The sequence below is a fragment of the Montipora foliosa genome, chromosome 3 (genome assembly GCF_036669935.1).
Source record: "Montipora foliosa isolate CH-2021 chromosome 3, ASM3666993v2, whole genome shotgun sequence".
NCBI lineage: Eukaryota > Metazoa > Cnidaria > Anthozoa > Scleractinia > Acroporidae > Montipora > Montipora foliosa.
In genome coordinates, this window is record NC_090871.1 from 10,468,978 (window position 1) to 10,476,477 (window position 7,500).

Sequence of the window (7,500 nt, forward strand, 5' to 3'; positions counted from 1 at the left end):
TCGAAACTCCTCTTTCGAAACTTGGCAACGACGGATATTTTGAATGGTATTATCATAGAACCTCTTTTTGCTGTATTTCTTTTCTCCATTACAAAAGGACAATGGAATATTTGTCGCTACATTATTGAATTTGTTACTGTGGTCGGTTATAGTTTGTGTGGTGTGTCTATATTAACGATGGCATCGATAAGCTTGGACAGATTACTCGCCTTGTTGTCAGGGATGAGGTACAGACAAGTTGTAACTAGGAAGCGTGTGTGGATGACCGTCGTTTTGACTTGGATTGTTGCGAGTGTCGGTTCAGTTATGTACCTTTGGGACCAGCAGATAACCATATGGTATGCTCAAACGGTGGTAATGCTATGTTTAGTCACTTCACTGTTTTCCTACTCCAAGATATTCCTAAAACTTCGTCATAACCGAGTGCAAGCTCAGGGCCAGATTGATCAAGATCATGCAAGCCATGGAGTTTTATCGAGAATGGCGCGATATCGAAAAACAGTGTACAGTGTATTGTGGGTGAAGTTAGCATTAGTAATTTGTTACCTGCCATATTTAATAGTGAACATTTTGATGTTTTTTACTGCACCGTCGCATTTTCTTTTGATTGTATTTGTATTTTCAGTAACGTGTGTCTTTCTGAACTCAACACTGAACCCGATTCTTTACTGTTGGAAGATTAAGGAAGTCAGGGGGGCAGTAAAAGATACGATTAGACAACTGTTTGCTCGATAACAGTCCTTGCAGTTATTTGTTTTCCATAAATGATGAAGACACTCGGATATTTCGATTTTGCAAATATGCAACGAATAGAATGAAAAGCCACAGAAGTCGACAAAACGGACATGCAGCTATAAATATGCTATTTTGAGCGCGCTTTGTGTTCTCTCTTAAAGGTTTTAGCTTTTTCTGGCGTTTTTGCAAGTGTCTTAAATCTTTCTGGAGTATTTTAAATTACAACGTGACCATTAGATTCATTTTTATTTAACACAAAATGGTGACATAAAATAAAGCCTATAGTCTACTTATAAATAGTTTTGTTGAAAATTATAAGACATTTTCTAAGGTGCTAAAAAGCCTGAACGGCAACTGAAAGAGGGAAAGTCGAACCTCCAAAATGTTTGTCATTGCGCATCTTGTAGTGTACTAACCAGTTTTCAAAGGATGAGGAACTAAACAACTTGAGGAGCTTAAATTATCATATGATCACAAGGAAAACTAGAAAATAAACGATTCTCTGACAACTAAATGCTTGGAGGTAGTTCTTTGTTTTCCCTTGTTGTAGAAATAGAAAATTCTTATCGGACGATCATCTGAAGCAATAAATAACGTAACTGCCTGGTAGATACTAGCCTGCGAACGCAGACGTATTTCCGGCCGACCGCCGGAAATACGTCTGCGTTCGCAGGCTAGGTAGATACTTTCTTTATTCATTTTTGATTTGCGAGACTAAAGGAACACATTGTATAGGTGGTTTGGAACCAATTTCTGGAGACACATATGACAATGCTGCAATGCACAATTGCTGGTGGACGAACAAATGGAGTTAATGAGAGATCTTCTGTTTTCGTCCACCACCAATATGGCTGCGATGACGTATCGTGAAAAGCACCTATTGGTGTATTCCAAAATGTTGAATGAAATGATTGGAGTGTTGTTTGCGCATTCTACAAAAATTATTAAGGTGCTGATTTTCAATTGACATTTGATTTATTTCTATATCCAAAACAAACCAACTAATTGCAAAGAACAACATTCATCAATACAAGGAGGAAATGAGACAAAATCCTTGCCATTCTAATGTAGTGTTTTACGGAGAATGAAATTGAAGTGAAAAGAGTGAATCGTGAGGGCCATTCTTCAAACGAAGCTCTCTGAATGCATAAGGTTCAATCGTAATGACTGCTTATAAACAAAACTTCGTCCGATTAATTGTTTGACAAAGACTTTACCTGTGCAGGTGACGACCTAGATCGTAAAATTTTGTGGATTTTTAAAAAATTATTTAAAATTAAAAAAAATGAAAAAACACTAAACTAGTGAGCAGCACTCTGCAAACTGTAACTGTACAACTATATTCTCCGACACGTTTCGGCTAGCTAACAAAGACTTTTTCAGGGAGTTTTATATACAATAATACATTTAACGCCTGTTTTCTTTCGAAAATCGGGTGAAACCATAATGTTGGTGGCCTTCATTTTTGCCATCATATATGGACGGTTAAATACAGGCGTTTATCAGTGTTTATATTAATTTATTATTGTAAAACTCCCTGAAAAAGTCTACGTTAAATGGACGAAGCGGGTGGAAGAATAAACACGTTTTTACAGATACAGTTTACAGAGTGCTGTTCACTAGTTTACTTTTAAAAGTTTTTTTTAAAAAAAATTAAAATTGTCCGATTAATTGTTTGACAAAGGCTTTACCTGTGCAGGTGACGACACAGATCGTAAAATGTTGTCCATTTTTCTTCGGGTCAGTATATCCGTGTAAGGTAGCTTTAAAGCAGTGATAACTTACGGAAAAATCGTAGTGAAATGAAAAAAAACATGAATAATTAAAGAAAAACGAGAAGCTTCTTATTCAATTGCATTGCTGAAGTACTTAAAACGCACGTTTGATGCTAACGTAAAGTATGTCTCTAAGTTATGGTGAAAGTGTGATGTCCAGTGTGTTAAGGGGAATTCGAAAATAGAGAATGGATCATTATCAAAGAAGAGAGAGACTTTGTTGGGTAATTTACTTTTGTCTGAGTTTGAATATTGTAACGAGACGGATAGTGAAATGAGCGCGAGCTTTTGAAATGTGGGCGAGCTAGACTGAAAGGAAGGTTAAGTGGCGTTGAGCTAACGTCATGTGGACGCAAGAGGAGAGAGACTTTCGGTGAGAATTTAGGTGAATGTGTAGCAGTCATGAACCAGAGATAAGTTGTTTGCTAGAATAAACCCTGTTAGAGTACAATGTTGCTGTTCCGTTACACTTCGATGGTATGTTTGCTTTTCTCAAAGTACTGACATTACCTTTTGGGCACATGTGTTCCCGTGAAAAGGACTGATAAAAGAAAGAGATGCATCGCAGAGGTCATCAGTTCCAATCCGATTGAAGCCGCCTGAATTTTTCAGCTGTCTATTAAGTAAAAAAATACATCTTCTGAGGTTATCGCTAGTTGTTGTCCTTCAGTAGCATTTGGAGTAATGATTGCAAGTTCGAATGAGGCCTAACAATACTGTGAAGTTTTTGTACCCAATTATTCCATCAGGGATCAACCCTAGTATTGGAATTGGGCCCACACAAGGACAGAGAAAAAATCCCACCCTGGTCAGAGTTACTCTCTGTCCTTGTGTAGGCTGAATTCCAATACTAGGGTTGATAGATAGTTTGCCCCTTTTCACAATCGCGCAACGCACAAGCATGAAACTTCTAAAACAAAATAAACTAATGCTTTCAATTTAAGAGAAAAAAAAAGTAAATCCTAATATTAGGGAAGATAGTAAATCCTAAAACATAAATTATCTATTCCTCAACTTAGCTTAAACGATAATAATAAATTTACTGATTGCTTTACTCTAATATTTACAGTCAAACAGTCCAGATTCTTTCAATTTCTTTAAGTTCCTCTTAAAATCGTGTCCAGCAAACCAAAACACGTGATCCACCAACCTTGCTTCCGTTCTCCCATACGTCTGACAAGATTCCTTCCTTGATACCTTTCCGGCTGTCAATGTTGCTGTTGCTTTCTCGCTGTTTATTTCCTTTTGCAGCTACGTCTACAGAAGACATGTCCAATACACTCAACTAGATTCCAGTCGTCAAATCTAGATTCCATTGGAGTTACTAGAAGTCTAGTCGTGAAATGGAACCGGAAGTCATACCTGTTTCACGTTCGGGAGGTGAAATCCACCGGAGTCCACTGGCGCATTGAGTCCAATGGAGTTACCGGAAGTCTACTCGCAACATTTCAAATAAGCTGCGCAAAGAAACAAGCGCACAACACATTGTGTATACCTCGTTCTTAAAACTAGAATTGAAGCAAGTTACGTTAAATGCAAGTGCACGACACATTGTGTATTCGTCGTTCTTAAAGCCAAAATTTCAAAGAACTTGAAGCCTCGTAAAGAAACAAGCGCGAAACACATTGTGTATACTTCGTTCTGAAAACCAGATTTGAAATAAGTTACGTTAAAAACAAACGTGCAATACACTGTGTATGCCTCGTTCTTGAATTGGCGATTTGAAGTAAGCCGCGTAAAGAAACAAGCGCGCTCACACATTGCAATTATGACACCTTTGTTTGTATTTCATTTATGTTAATAAACGTGTGCACGATACAAAATTAAATGTTTGGCTTGCGATTATCACGGGTTCTTTTTTTTTCTATCATTTACTTTGGCTGTTCTGCATAGCGGCTCTCAATGGACTTTCAAACGAATATCGTGCATCTTCAGTTCTATCTGGCAACACAGCCACATCTCAATAAACTTATGTTTTTAGCAATATATAAAACATGTATTTGTCCATCGCACCTTCAATTGCAAAGATATGATAATTACATATCATTGATCTACTGACCAAACCTATAAAAGTGAAGCTTATTTACCGCCTTATACTAATCCGGATAAACAACTAAATACACACACGCATGTGCGCGTGCACAATAGGCCATTTCCAAGTTTGTGCCTGCCTTCCCTTTAAAGCGAGTCTAAGTGCGAAGGTTTTCTTATGAAAATTAGTTTTCATTAATGTGTAAAGTATACCCAATTGCCATCACTAAAACTTTGCACTTAAACTCGCTTTGACGAGGAGGCAGACATGAACTCGGAAATGGCCTATTCCGTATCAGTCATAGTGTCCTCTCAATGGGCAAGCTTCTTCTTTCGTCAAAATGACAGCATTGTGTATACCTGGTTCTTAAAGCCGAGATTTGAAATAAGTTACGTTAAAGACAAGCGCGCAAAACATTGCGCATACCTCTTTCGTAAAGCCGAGATCATTTCAAATAAGCCGCGTAAAGAAACAAACGCGAACCCATTGTAATTATCACACCTTCTTTCTTTCTGTTTTATCTATGTTTATGAGCGTTTGCATGATACAAATAAATTAAACGTTTGGCTTTCGATTATTACGGGTTCTTTTTTTCCGTTTTTTTTTTCTTTCTATCATTACTTTTGGCTGTTATGCACAGCGGTTCTCAATAGACTTCCAAACGAATATCGTGCATCTTCAGTTCTATAGATAGAGGTCTTTATAGAAGTCTTTATTAAGAATCAGTCACGAAATACGTGTGGCTTTACAATCAATGACAAAGCTAAGCTAAAATTCTGTAATAAAATTGGAAAATATTAAGAAATAAATTTTAAAAGACAAGACTATGGTTTAACGAACTAGTTGTGTGGCTGAAACTATTTACAAACTGGTGAAAATTAATTTCGTGCCAATTTTATATGGCAAAAAGAGAAATAATGAAAAAGAACAAAATCGAAATGAAAAATTCCCTGCAAAACTTCCAGATCATAATTACTCGTAGCTTCCTCGGATGGACTCAAATGTTTCTGCACGGAGAGCAGGGATGGCGCAGTGGTGAGAGTACTCGCCTCCCACCAATGTGGCCCGGGTTCGATTCCCAGACTTGGCGTATCATGTGGCTTGAGTCTCTGCTCTGAGAGGTTTTTCTCCGGGTTCTCGGTTCACGCCTCTAAAGCCAAGTTACGATTTGATGTGAGTCGAGTTGATTTGAGCAACAGAACCAATCTTATTATCCGCCAGTTACAGCAATGACGTAACCAGATTGACAATAAAGTGTGGTAGATTACTATATGAGCAAGCCAATTTTGACCGTAGCTGGTACGAACTCCTTTAGTAACCCCACGATGGATTCTCTTGCTCTATATAGTCTATCTCAGCGATATAAAATTCTGAATAAGTGTGTAACCCGAACGTACTTTAACTAATGGTTTCAAAATGGTTTGAAAAGAGACAAGAAATATCAAACTTAAGAAAATACAATATTTGCCAACAACAGATACTTTTCTATGTTCTTCAAAAATCATTAATAATTCACGAGCCTAACAGCCTATCAAAACACCGAGAAAATGTCACGTGCATGAGCTTTATATCGCGATAAAACACTCCTAAGGCATAGCTTGTTTTTCTTGTCCGCTAATATTCTCCTCTCACAATTTGAACCATTGTTCTGAGTCCAGAGGGGCACGCTTTTTGTGGAATGTTTTTTAAGTCGGTCAAAAAACTTGCAGCACGTGTTTTATCGCCTCGTGTTTTTAAACCCAGATAAAACATTGCTGCTCGTTTTCAAACGTTACATAACAGGACGTGTCACCTTGTCTGAGCGAGTGATTACTACATCATTGCTCTTTCTAAGTTGGTTTATTTTGCTTTTAGTAACTCTTATAGTTAAGTGAGCGCTCCAAAATGTTACATCCTTAATTTATTGCTTTGCGATCTCACTGAACCGAATTAAACCCTGCATATCATAACAAAAAAACTGCAACAATTTGTTTCTTAAAATAAAAGTACTGGTGTGGAATTCAGAAAGAAATATACTCCTCTTCTTGTGCAAGAGATCCCAACGAGGTGTTACAACTGGAAGCATTTGTTACATAGACCCTTGTTGGATATACAGTATTTTAATCTGTCCAATTTATGTACACTGCAATGAACCAAGAGAAAATAAGGACGTATATAACCATTTATGAGGTACCCTTTCCTTTTTTAGTAAATCAATGAGCATTTTGCATGACTCTTATTAACCTCGTTTCCAGAACCTCTCCCTTGGCTTCTGGGCTAGAAGCCAAGGAAGGGAGAGGTCCTGGGAACGAGGTTTGACTCTTATGACAGCTTCGGATCCCCACCCCTTGATGCTGCTCCCGTCCCTATTTGATAAATCCAACTAAAAATGCAAATTAGATAACAGTACGTCTTGAAAAAGAAATCGAGCGGTCAACGCTTTCTAAAACTTACGTTTTACGTTAGTTCTTTCAGTCAACCCCTTCCAAAATTTAGGAAGAAGTTTTTCCCGCTAAAAGTATCATGTTTCCCCTGACGTTGAGATAGCTTTGTTTTGATTGGTTTTACAACAGTGGGCGTGTTGAGTCTCCCAAAGGAAATTGGCTTTTGCAACAGTGGGCGTGGTGAATCTCCCAAGGGAGATTGGCTTTTGCAACAGTGGGCGTGGTGAATCTCCCAAGGGAGATTGGCTTTTACAACAGTGGGCGTGCTGAATCTCCCAAAGGAAATTGGCTTTAGCAACAGTGGGCGTGGTGAATCTCCCAAGGGAGATTGGCTTTGACAGCAGTGGGCTCGCTGAGTCTTGTTAAAGTAAGGGCAATGAACATGTATAAGTGCAAAGAAGGATTACGTTTTCCAAACGTTTGCCGTGTAGCACTTATATCGTGGGTCGTGGGTTCAATTCCCACCCTGGTCAGAGTTTTCAGTTCTCTGTCCTTCACGGTGTGGACCCATTTCCATAAGTAGGGCTAACGCTCA

The 7,500-nt window shown here is 38.2% G+C and overlaps 1 protein-coding gene across 1 annotated transcript in view; it reads left to right on the top strand.

Annotated features, from left to right (window-relative positions):
• LOC137996722 (uncharacterized) overlaps positions 1-7,500 on the top strand; it is a 107,834-nt gene that overhangs the window by 56,571 nt on the left and 43,763 nt on the right. The gene's annotated exons all lie outside the window — the stretch shown is intronic.